Source organism: Cygnus atratus, chromosome 14 (genome assembly GCF_013377495.2).
Source record: "Cygnus atratus isolate AKBS03 ecotype Queensland, Australia chromosome 14, CAtr_DNAZoo_HiC_assembly, whole genome shotgun sequence".
In the NCBI taxonomy this organism is placed as follows: Eukaryota; Metazoa; Chordata; class Aves; order Anseriformes; family Anatidae; genus Cygnus; species Cygnus atratus.
In genome coordinates, this window is record NC_066375.1 from 11,484,210 (window position 1) to 11,495,000 (window position 10,791).

General features: G+C 47.9%; 1 protein-coding gene and 1 long non-coding RNA gene across 2 annotated transcripts in view; both read left to right on the forward strand.

The window, feature by feature from the left end:
• NRG2 (neuregulin 2) overlaps window positions 1-10,791 on the forward strand; it is a 174,378-nt gene that overhangs the window by 33,190 nt on the left and 130,397 nt on the right. The gene's annotated exons all lie outside the window — the stretch shown is intronic.
• LOC118254470 (uncharacterized) lies at window positions 1,633-3,067 on the forward strand. The gene is made up of 3 exons (XR_004780672.2): window positions 1,633-1,750; window positions 1,845-2,002; window positions 2,834-3,067. It is a non-coding gene; the product is annotated as an uncharacterized LOC118254470 (long non-coding RNA).

A 10,791-nucleotide genomic window follows, 5' to 3' on the forward strand; every position in this document is an offset into this window, starting at 1 on the left:
TGGAGATATTTATATGCAGCCTCTCATTGGAAAGCTTTAAAAGAGACCCTGACATCTTTACATATGAGTTATGTTGGGATTTCTCACTTTCTGTTGAAAGACAGGAGTCTAAATGAGTTGTAATCTCCTGAGCAGAACTGTTAGGCATTGCAAGGCACCAACCACCAGCACGGGAGGTGCGCTGAGGAGCAGCTTGCAGCCAGCTGGGAAGGCACTGTCAGGGGTGGGATCACTCTTCACTCACATTGTACCAATCTACCACTGCTGAGGAAGAGCACCAGTCTTGGCAGACTGTTGTTCTGACCCAGTACAACTTTTATGGTAGGTCAGGATGCTTGAGCTTCCTCCAGGGCTGGGATTGGAGCTTCAGTTACTCCAAGGGCACTTTTTTCCTATGAGCTGTCTCTGATTCCCATGCTGCATAATGAAGTTCACGATGCATGGGGATGAGCACTTCCACACTGTATAATCTTTGGCCTAGGTCTCCTCTGATCCCCATGTAGTGCTCACTGGCTCTGAGACATCATCAGTAATTGCTGGGGTTTGAACAGTCCCAGATTCCTATGATCTCAAAGACGTATGGGAGCCCAAGCATGATCTGACCCATGTACAGTGGTCTGCCAGCTAGAAGAGGCTGAAATTATCTCCTCTGAACAAGAGTCCATGTGCAGAAAGATGTATCTGTGGTGTTGAAGGATAGTGAGGAAGTGGGACCAGGGAGCAAGACAGGAATAAAATCTGTGAGACGGTGTAGGCATACCTAGAGGGAGCACAGCAGTGCCCCAGTACCCTCCAAACATGTTTGTTGGAGCCCTCCTTCCTGTACATCCCAGCTATTCCTCTTGCCTCCCTGACGAGCATTGCCCCAGACTGCTTGGCCAAGTAAGTCTGAGGAGACCTCAGTTTCCTTGGAGGGGTCTATTTTGGGACCTGAAACTTATTTTGATGTAGGGCCTAAGATTTAGACCGACCTAGATGGTATCCAGGAAGAAGAGCCACCACCTGTCAGGAGGGAAACTCCCTCTTCTGTTGGATCATGTTTGGGTTACCTGTTTCATTCCCCTTAAACCCTCTCTAGAGCCATATGGCAGATGTTAATGACTTCCTTGGGATTTAGATGATGACTGTCATGATGAGGGACCCTGGCCTATGCAGATGCCAGCTGTCACATTGAAGCATGGTGGTGTCAGCCTTTGGATATTTTTGCTGAGGAGAGCAGGGCTTGCCTGTCTGTGTAACACAGAAGACCAGCTGGCCTCACATATTTCACACAATTCTCTTTGCCCTGGGGAAAGGCCATGAACTATCAAGGACTTGACTGCTGCTATCGGATGGGTCTGACTCTCCCTGGGCCCTTCTGGGAGCTGATAATCCTCCCATCCCAACAACACCTTTCTCTAGTCCTCTTCTCCCCTCTCCTAGTAACAGTGGTAGCTCTACTATGTTCATGTCTCTTTCAGCCTCCTCCTTTCTTTCCCACCACATACTGGCCATCCCCACCTGCACTGAGCCCAGCTTTCCTAGCTGCCTGCCCCAGTCTCTCTGCAGCTCATCATCACCAGCGTGTCCTGACAGGTTGGCAAAATTTGCAAAATGAAAATGTCTTCTACCACATTTTTCAGTTTTTCCACCAAAATTTGACAGAGCCAAGAGCCTGAAGATGCTTCTGCTGTCCTGCACATGCTCAGTGACCTGAAGGGGATCTAGACAAGTCTCTCCTTAGCAGTTCCCAAGCTATTCTTTCTCTCATGTAAGTGCTCTTAAAATAATGATCTGATCCTAAGTGGCTGGAGAAGTTCAGCTTTGAGACTGATGTTTGGCCTCATCTTTTTCCTTTCTTTCAGGCCTTGCTGCTCCCAGAAGAAAGGGCAGCTCTTGGAGGACACTAGTCCTGAGAAAGCCTGTTGGATCACCACAGCCCACTTGACTTCTCCAATCCCAAATTCTTCTGCTTTTAACATAGGCAGTAGGCTGGCAGCTGGCACTTGTGAGGGCTGAGGAGGTGAGTTCATGGGAAGAGAACAGCTTTCAGTTTCAGTGCTTGGGGACCAGCTGGTGTTTAATTGGGATCTTGAATGATTTTTGATGTAGGTGAGAAGGGACTGTCCTAGGGAACAATGGCTTGGGAATGTGTGGCCCAGTGGGATGTGATTTGCCTTTCTGGGCATAACTGAGCCTCATCTGGTGTCCTGACTTCATACGGGTTCCTGTCTGGAGAGAAGTGCCCAACCCATTAGTTAGTCTGGGCCCTGGATTTTACCGATAGCCTTTTTAATGATAGACAGGACTTCTAGTTAGCTCTTTCTCTCCTGTTGTCTTGAACTCAGTGGCCGTCTTTTTAGAATGTATCTCCTGTGTCCCCATTTCTAGACTTGTCCCATGTATCACTGCAGATCTGTTTGGGATTCAGCTTAGCCAAGACCATCACTATTATGGGCTTGATTTTCTAGTCGCACCCCTTGCCTTGATCTCAGGGTGGATCGTGAGGAAAATAGAGCATCTTGCAGAAGATTTAATTTTTGAAGGGATTTGAGTTCTCTGGAAAAATTCCCTGGAGAGATGCTCAGCTTAATCATGATTAAGGCCAACAAAAATCTGGTAGCTGATCCTCTGAGTGAAGAGGGGCTGTGTTTGATCAGTAGATGAACCTGGGTTGTCTACTGGGAATTTAGAGGGATTTTTTTAGGCCTTATTTAGTTTGTTTTAACTGCCTGGGCAGCACTACACTGGCCAGACCTCCTGGGTGAGACACTGGTATTCATGAAGATGCCTTTAACCGGAGAAGGCTTCATCTTTTCCACAAGGTGTCATGGTTTTCTCTTTAATATCCTAGGGATTGTTTTCAGGCTGAGACCTGTGAGAAAAGAAGAGGCTGATAATACAGATGGAACAGAAGAAAATGTCAAGTGATTAAACAGCTGTACATGAATGCAGACGCAGCTTAAGAGATTGACTGTTGCCTGCTGGATAGAGAGATGGAAAGAAAAATTGCATTCACCTGCATCAGGATTGCAAATCCCACCCCTCTGCCTGCATATTTTAAATTGCATTTGTTACTTCTTTTTAGCCTTCCCATGTGTAAACTTTCACAGAGCTCTGTACTGCACCTTTATAGCCCTAGTTGCAATTTTTACTTCCCAGAGTCTCTGGTCTGTTTTTTGGGGGGGGAAGAAATCTTATAAAATAAAACGTATGCAGTCAAATGAGCTGTTTGCCATGCCAGTGTTTTCTTTGGCTCATGTGTCTGCGGTACATTCTTGTATATGCATGATTTTAAGTGTCAGAGTTAATGTACACAGATGAGGGAAAATTTGCAGGTAATGGCAGATAAGAAATGCATCAAGCAGAATGTGCCTCCAAAGATGGAATAATTTGGGGTGCTTTCTTGAAACATCCTTTTATTACAGTGGCTTTAATGCTTTCTGTGTGCTGCAGCTCATGAGCAGGCACTATGGATAACTGAGTAGGTCTTTCTGTGCTCACACTGCACTGGAGAGAAACCCAGTGACTTGACAGGACTGTACTTGATGTGATTAGCAAACTGCACCTGGAGTAAATTCCTCTGTCCCTCCCATGGAGCTGCTTTATACAACCTCCAGGGCCCAGAATGAACCAGTGTGGGAGGTAGGCTGGCAGGGCCAGCTGACCCAGCATGGTTCTGGGATAGCTGCTGAAGGCAGGTAGGTCTGGCAAGGTGACGACAGGAGAGGCTGGCCCGTCTGGGGCAGGTCTGCTGTGCCCCACAGCACCCAGGTCTCAGGGATGGGTGGCCCTTGAGCATCTTCTGTCCCCCACTAGGTGGCACTGGGAGCCCTGCTATGGTGTCCCTGTCCCGCAGCCACACAGCCTGTCCTGTCCCTGCACTCCATCTCTGCCACGACAGTCCCCACAGTTCTTCTGGATGGAGAGCACGGCACAAGTGGGGCTGTGCATTCCATGCCAGCCCTTTCCACTGGAAGCTGGTGTGGCACACGTGGCACCTGTCCTCCTAGCAACTGCTGCTTCCTACAAGTCATGCCAGAAACCTGTGGCACCCCCGACCCAGCCACACTAGGAGTCATTGCATTGCACGTGTCTCACTGGGAGCTGGTGCACTGTAGGTGTCCCGATGGGAGTCAGTGCAACACGTGTCCTGCTGAAAGTCACTGCATTGCACTTGTCCCGCTGGCAGTTAGCGCATCAGGTATGTCCCCCTGGGAGTTACTGCACGGCACATTAACTCCTGCTGGGAGTTAGTGCTTCACAAGCGTCCTGCTGGGAGTTGGTGCATTAGATGTGCCCTGCTGGGAGGCAGTGTGTTTTGCTCGTACCTTTGTGGTAGCTAGTGCCTTGCACACTGGTCCTGCCCTGCTAGGAGTTGTGTTGCTCATGTCCTGCTGGGACTTGGTGTGTCATGTCTATCTCATTAAGAGTTATGGGGCTGCTGGGAATCAGTGAGTCCTGTGTCCTACTGGGAGTTGGTGCATCTTATGGGGCTCTGGTCCACGGGGAGGCAGTGCATCACAAGCGTCCTGCTGGGAGTCAGCTCATCAGTGTATCCTGCTGGCCATCAGTATCATCTGGGAGCTAGTGGATCACACCTTAGCCCTGTCTGCCTGGATTCAGTATGTTACATGTGTCCTGCTGGGAGATGTGTCCCACATGTCCCATTAGTCTGTGTGTCACCCTTTAGCCCTGCCCTGCTACAAGTCAATGCAGTGTATGCAGACTATTCCTCTTGGCAAGTCTCAGGTATCCTACTGGGAGGTAGTGCATCATATGTGTGCTAGGGCTCTGCATATTCCTTTTCTGCTCTGCCTCACTAGGAGTCAGCATGTGACATGCTGGTCCTGGAGACAGCATATTGCACACTGTGTCCCTTCATCTCGGTGACAGTCTGTTGTGCAGCAGCCTATTCTCCCAGTTTGGTCTCCTGTCATTATCACCCAGCCCAGCAGAAATATTCTCCTGCTCCCAAGGACACCTGGCCACAGCTTGCTCTTCCTGTCTGCAGAGAACACAGAGATGCTGTGGTACTGTGATTGTTTTAATTATTTTTTTTATTATTTTAAATATCTCTAGGGCTGAGAAATAAGTGATGTTAAACAAGCACACCCATCATCCCCATCCTATGCAGCTGCTCCCAGGAACAGCAGCAGATGATTTCTTTCCATCCTTGTCTCTGGCAGACTCTCCCACTCACCATTCGCTGTCCTCTAGGAACTGTCCTGACTGCTTTGCTGGCTCAGTTCTGCCTGCTGCATCCTGTGGAAGTTGGAGCTTCCCCAGATGACAGTGATCCTCTTTGCCTCCCACTTATGAACCCAGCACCCTGTCCTGCAGAGGCTGTGGGGACAGTGTGACACACTGGCTTGAAGCTTGGGCTTGAAGCTTGGGCTTGAAGCTGCCACCCTCTGTGTTGTCACTCCAGAGGGTGACTGGCTGTGGCTCTGGTGATGGGGAGTGAAACAAGGGCCTTGGCCACGCACAAAGGAAGAATGGCCTCAGTGGGACAGACCCTCTTCACACATGATAGCTTGCAGTGCTAAGTGGGGTTTTGTGATAGTTGCTACCTCCCCATGTGTGCACAGTTCCAATGCAAGACATCCAGATGCTCACCCCTTCTCTTGCATCTCCACAGGCTATATGGTTTCCCTTGGGCTGTGAGGCCTTCCTTCCAATTTCCATTGCCACCTCCCCATTGTTGTGGCCTGTGTCCCTTGGGGAACCTCCACATCCCAATGCCTGTTCACTCTGTACATCTAGATCTTCCCTTCCTGTACATCTAGATCTTCCCTTCCCCGTGTCCTCTGTTACTTGGTGCCTTTCTAATTGCCCTGCCTGTTCCTCCACACCACAGTGGCTGGTGCTGTTTTTCTAGTGGACATGGGAAAGAGGCAGCCATCACATGGATGGCATTGCAGAGAGGGTTGCTGGGGGGAAGACTGCTGTCAGGTCTGAGGGGGAGTTTATGCAGGGGCTTCTTTGGTATAAAGCAGGTGAAGTGAATTGAAGAAGCCAGCATTGCAGAAGTGGTGAGGGCTGGCAGTAGTTATGTTATACATCCATCCTCCCCTGCCCTGAGAAGTCACGGTGTAGGTAGGATGGTGTTTTGAGCACTGTCAATATGGCTTTTCCCTTTCAGAACAGCTTTTTCAGGCTTCTTGCAAATTCAGGCTGAGGTGACAGTGCTTTCGGGCCCTATATAGACTTCCCATAACTGAAGGGGATAAAAATCTAATTTTTATCTTGCTGGTGTTTGTGGCTTCACTGAAGATGGGTTTAGCTGTGTGATGGGGTGCATGGAAGAGGGGACTACAGTACCTGCAAAGGCTCCTGACAAGCCTCTCTGATAAAGTCCAAGGATGAGTATATGCCATACAGGCATGTGCAGGGACTGAGACACCAGTCCTAGAGCACAGAGTCATGCAGGGTTAGGGCCCTTACCTGCAACTGATCATTTGTCTAGGGAGAGCCAACACCACGCCTACCTGCCTGCATCTTGTCTTGCAAGTGAGCTGCTGCATGATCGGTGTCCCAGTGCCTGTACCCTCCTTTCTTCAAGAGTCAGCACTGGCCTGGGCTCTTGTATAGGTGGGGTCAGAGGGCAAACATTTTCCCAAGAAGGGGAAAGTCAATTGCATGCTTCAGGTGAGTGTTTGCAGGACAAAACCTAGAGCTGGTTAAAGGGACTGCTGAGACATGCAGGTAGTTAGGTGTATGTGTGTGCACCAGCCAGTCCTGAAAAAGGCTGTCAGACTTTGTTTCTCCACACATTGCTATATTCCTGAGCCAGAAGACTTTGGTACTGCTGCGGGTTATTTGCTTACAATAATAGGAGAGACCAATAAACCATGAAACTGGAAAAGTTCTAGAAAGAAATGACCCCTTCCTCTTCAGCTATTCATTTATTTTTTTCTTGATTTGAAAATGAATATGAAGGACTTGTGCAGAGCTGTTATGCTGTCTGCATCAGGGTGTGCAGAAGTGAGGTGATCCTAATCTCTCGGTACATGGTCTGTCCACCTGGGACACTGGATCTCCATCTGTGCTACTTGATAGTCTAGAATAAGAAGAAAGGCAATGGTTATGTTAACTTCAGCCTCCCCTGATTTGTTTTCTTTGCACAGCACAATCTGCTTTTATCCATGAAGCTGCAATATCCATTTTTGTTTCTAGCTTATGGTGACTAGACCTGGGGTTTAACAACCTTCTGCTGTCCCTGGAATGAATGTGGGAGCTGGAATGCCTGGTTGAGTTATAGCTGTTCGCTGCTACATAGCTGCTTTTGGTTCCTGTACTTGCTTTTATCTGGTCAGTTAGTGCCAGTTGCAGAGTGGACATGTGATGACCCTGCTCAGGTGACCAAGGCTGCCCAGTGCTTTTATGCTGAGGTCACTCTCAGCTCAGACTAGATTTGAACTGAGGACTGGTGAAGCTCTTCAAATCCTGTTAGCAGCCTCTTGAGCTTGATGAGACCTGTCCTTGCAGAACAGCGACTTCAGAGAGAACACTAAGGTAGGTTTGGGTTTACTGAAGATGTGAGAGAGAGACTACAGATAGAAAAGACTGAGTTTCATTGGGTCCTGTGTAAAATCTTGTCCGTTGAGCCTAAAAACAAATGTTGCAGTGGTGCTGTGAGTTGGGGCCGGACTGCTTGAATGTGCTCGGCTTGGCACTAGAGGGAGCAGGACGTGATTTTTCTCTAATCTTGTAAAAACATGATGTAGTGACACAGCTGGTAGAGCGGTTTGGCAGGTGGGATATAGGAGAAATGCTGCAGTCTCTTCAGCTTCATAAACATAGATGTTTCTCTAGATGAAATGAAATGAAATCTCTCATCCAGCTCAGCCAGGAAAGTCTGGGAGGAGAGGGAGGTGCTAAGAACTTTTAAAAGTTCAGTTTGCTAAGTGGGAATTGTTTTCTTTTGGGTTTTGAAATTGCAGTTTTGAAAGGAGCCAGGACTCTGCCAAGTACAGGCACTGTATGCTCTGGTGGAGAGCAATGTTGGCTTTGCTGCTACTGCAAATTAACCAAGCTTGCTCTGTTTGTGAGGAGCCTGGTTTAACACATATATAGATATGATGGAGATGTTGAAGGCCTCTCTGTTAACCAGATTCTGGTGCCCTTTCCACTTACATTGCTGTACTGAGTAATGCTAAGTTGCATCTATGTGCCATGCTGTGCTGCAATGGACACATTCAGAGGTATCCCTCCAGGCCTAGAATCTAAACACAAGATGAGGAACAAGGGAATAGAGACAATGCAAGGAAACAAAGAGACCATAATGGTATCCTGCCTTGTCATGAATTGGATAATTCCCCTATGACTAGTTGGTGGGCAGTGGATTACTCAGCAGGAGGAAAGGGGTCTGGAGTCAGTCCTGTGAACTTCGTTCCCTTGTTTGTAAAATGATGTTGTGAACATCTGGCTCACACATGGAGTGTAACACTTGGCTCACAGAGTCATATAAATGTTTTCAGATCCTTGAATGGCTGTTGCTGAAATGCGAAGGATCATCATTAATGAAATCTGCAATAACACTGACGGAGCATTTGTGTTTGCTGCAATTTGTAACTATGTCTAACACTTGTTAACGAACGCTATTGTGGGTTGCAGTCCGACCAAGGAACACTTGAGGATAAACATGACCAAGTGTTTGTTCCTGGTTTGTGCTACTATTTATCACTGCAGGTGTTGAAACATGTCATGTTGTGCAGCAAGGCTTTAAATGGGTGAATAGGGTAAGAGGGGAGTCTTAGCTACCACTACTTCCTTTGTGATTTTTTCATCTGCTCTGCTTACATAATGAATACGGGCAAATGCCATGATTGGTTGATTGAAAAAGATCTGTTGTGTTGGAGAGCTCAATATGACATCAGATAAATCTAGCGGGTGGGCTGGGCATTGGCATTAGACAATGTGGCTTGCAGTAGTGAAGCTATACCCATAAAGAGACCTAGTTGCAGACATGAAGAAGAAGCAAATGTTTATACATAGAATCATTGTATCATAGACTGTTCTGGGTTGGAAGGGACATTAAAGATCATCTAGTTCCAACCCCCTGCCATGGGCCAGGGTGCCACCCAGTAGACCAGGTTGCCCAGGGCCTCATCCAACCTTGCCTTGAACACCTCCAGGGATGGGGCATCCACAGCTTCTCTGGGCAACCTGTTCCACTGCCTCACCGCCCTCATAGTGAAGTATTTCTTCCTAATATCAAACCTAAATCTCCCCTCTTTTAGTTTAAAACCATTACCCCTTGTCCTATCACTATATGACCTCATAAAAAGTCCTCTCCAGCTTTCTTGTAGGCCCCCTTTAAGTACTGGAAGGCTGCAATGAGGTGTCCCTGAAGCCTTCTCTTCTCCAGGATGAACAACTCCAACTCTGTCAGCCTCTCTTTATAGGAGAGGTGCTCCAGCCCCTTAATCATCTTTGTGGGCCTCCTCTGGACTCTTTCTAATATGTCTATGTCCTTTTGGTTCTGGGGTCCCCAGAGCTGAACACAGTACTTCAGGTGGGGTCTCACAAGAACAGAGCAGAGGGGGAGAATCACCTCCCTTGCCCTGCTGGTCACGTTTCTTTTGATGCAGCCCAGGATATGGTTGGATTTCTGTGCTGCAAGTGCACATTGCCAGCTCATGTCAAGCTTCTCATCAACAAAACCCCAGGTCCTTCTCCTCAGTGCTGCTCTGGATCTATTCTCCACCCAGCCTGTGTTTGTGCTTGGGATTGCCCTGGCCCAGATGCAATTGTACTTCATGGCCACATAAGCCAAAGTTGAAGGGGTAGAACTGAGATTAAAGAATCAAAGGCAACAGGAGACCTGCATGGATGATTAAGGACCTCCTAACTAAACTCAGACATAAAAATGAGGTGTACAAGAGGCCCAGGAGGAGTATAGAGTTGCTGTCTGATCTTGTAGGGGTAGGATTTGAAAAGTCAAGACTGACCTGGAGTTGAATCTGGTAAGGAATGTGAAGGGTGACGAGAAAGGTTTGTGTGAGTACCTACACAGCAAACGGAAGACTAGGGAAAATGTGGAAGAGCTGCTGAATGGTGCTGGGGACCTGCTGACAAGTGACATGGAAAAGGCTGAGGTACCCAGTGCCTTTGTTGCTTCAGCCTTTACCAGTAAGACGATCTTTCATCAATCCCAGATCACCGAGAACAGGGAAGAGTCTGGTGCAAGTTAGGTGATGTTCAGATGCTCTGAACATCAGGAAGCACTTTTCTACTGTGGGAGTGATCAAAAGTGATCAAGCACTGGCAGAGTTTGCCTGGATAGGTTGTGGAATCTCCATTCTTGGAGATGGTCAAAAGCCATATGGACATGGTCCTGGGCAAGCAGATCTAGCAGACCCTGCTTGAGCAGAGGGGGTGGGCCAGATGATATCAAGAATTCCCTTCCAATCCCAAGGATTCTGGGATTCTGGGATGGAAGAGATAAAGATAGATCTGAATCTGGAAAAGTGGGGAGGTTGACTTCACCTGTAGTATGTTTTGACTTCACCTGTAGTATGTTATGGAAACAAAATCACTTTTAACAACCAGAGCTGGACACCTCGGCTACGAGGTGTGAGATGGTCTAGGGCTTTTAAATTTACCTACCTGACTGAAAATGTGGGCAGGTTGTGGGCTTATGGAAGTGGAAAACATCTTTCTGATCTTCTTTAAGTATCATCTCCAAAACTGAACCTGGTACTGTGACAAAGCCTGTGCTAGTACAAGGTGGAAGAGTGAAGTTACCATCCCACTCCCTTGTCTGTACCTATGCATTCCATCGTGGGGTCCCCATGTGCAGGCTCT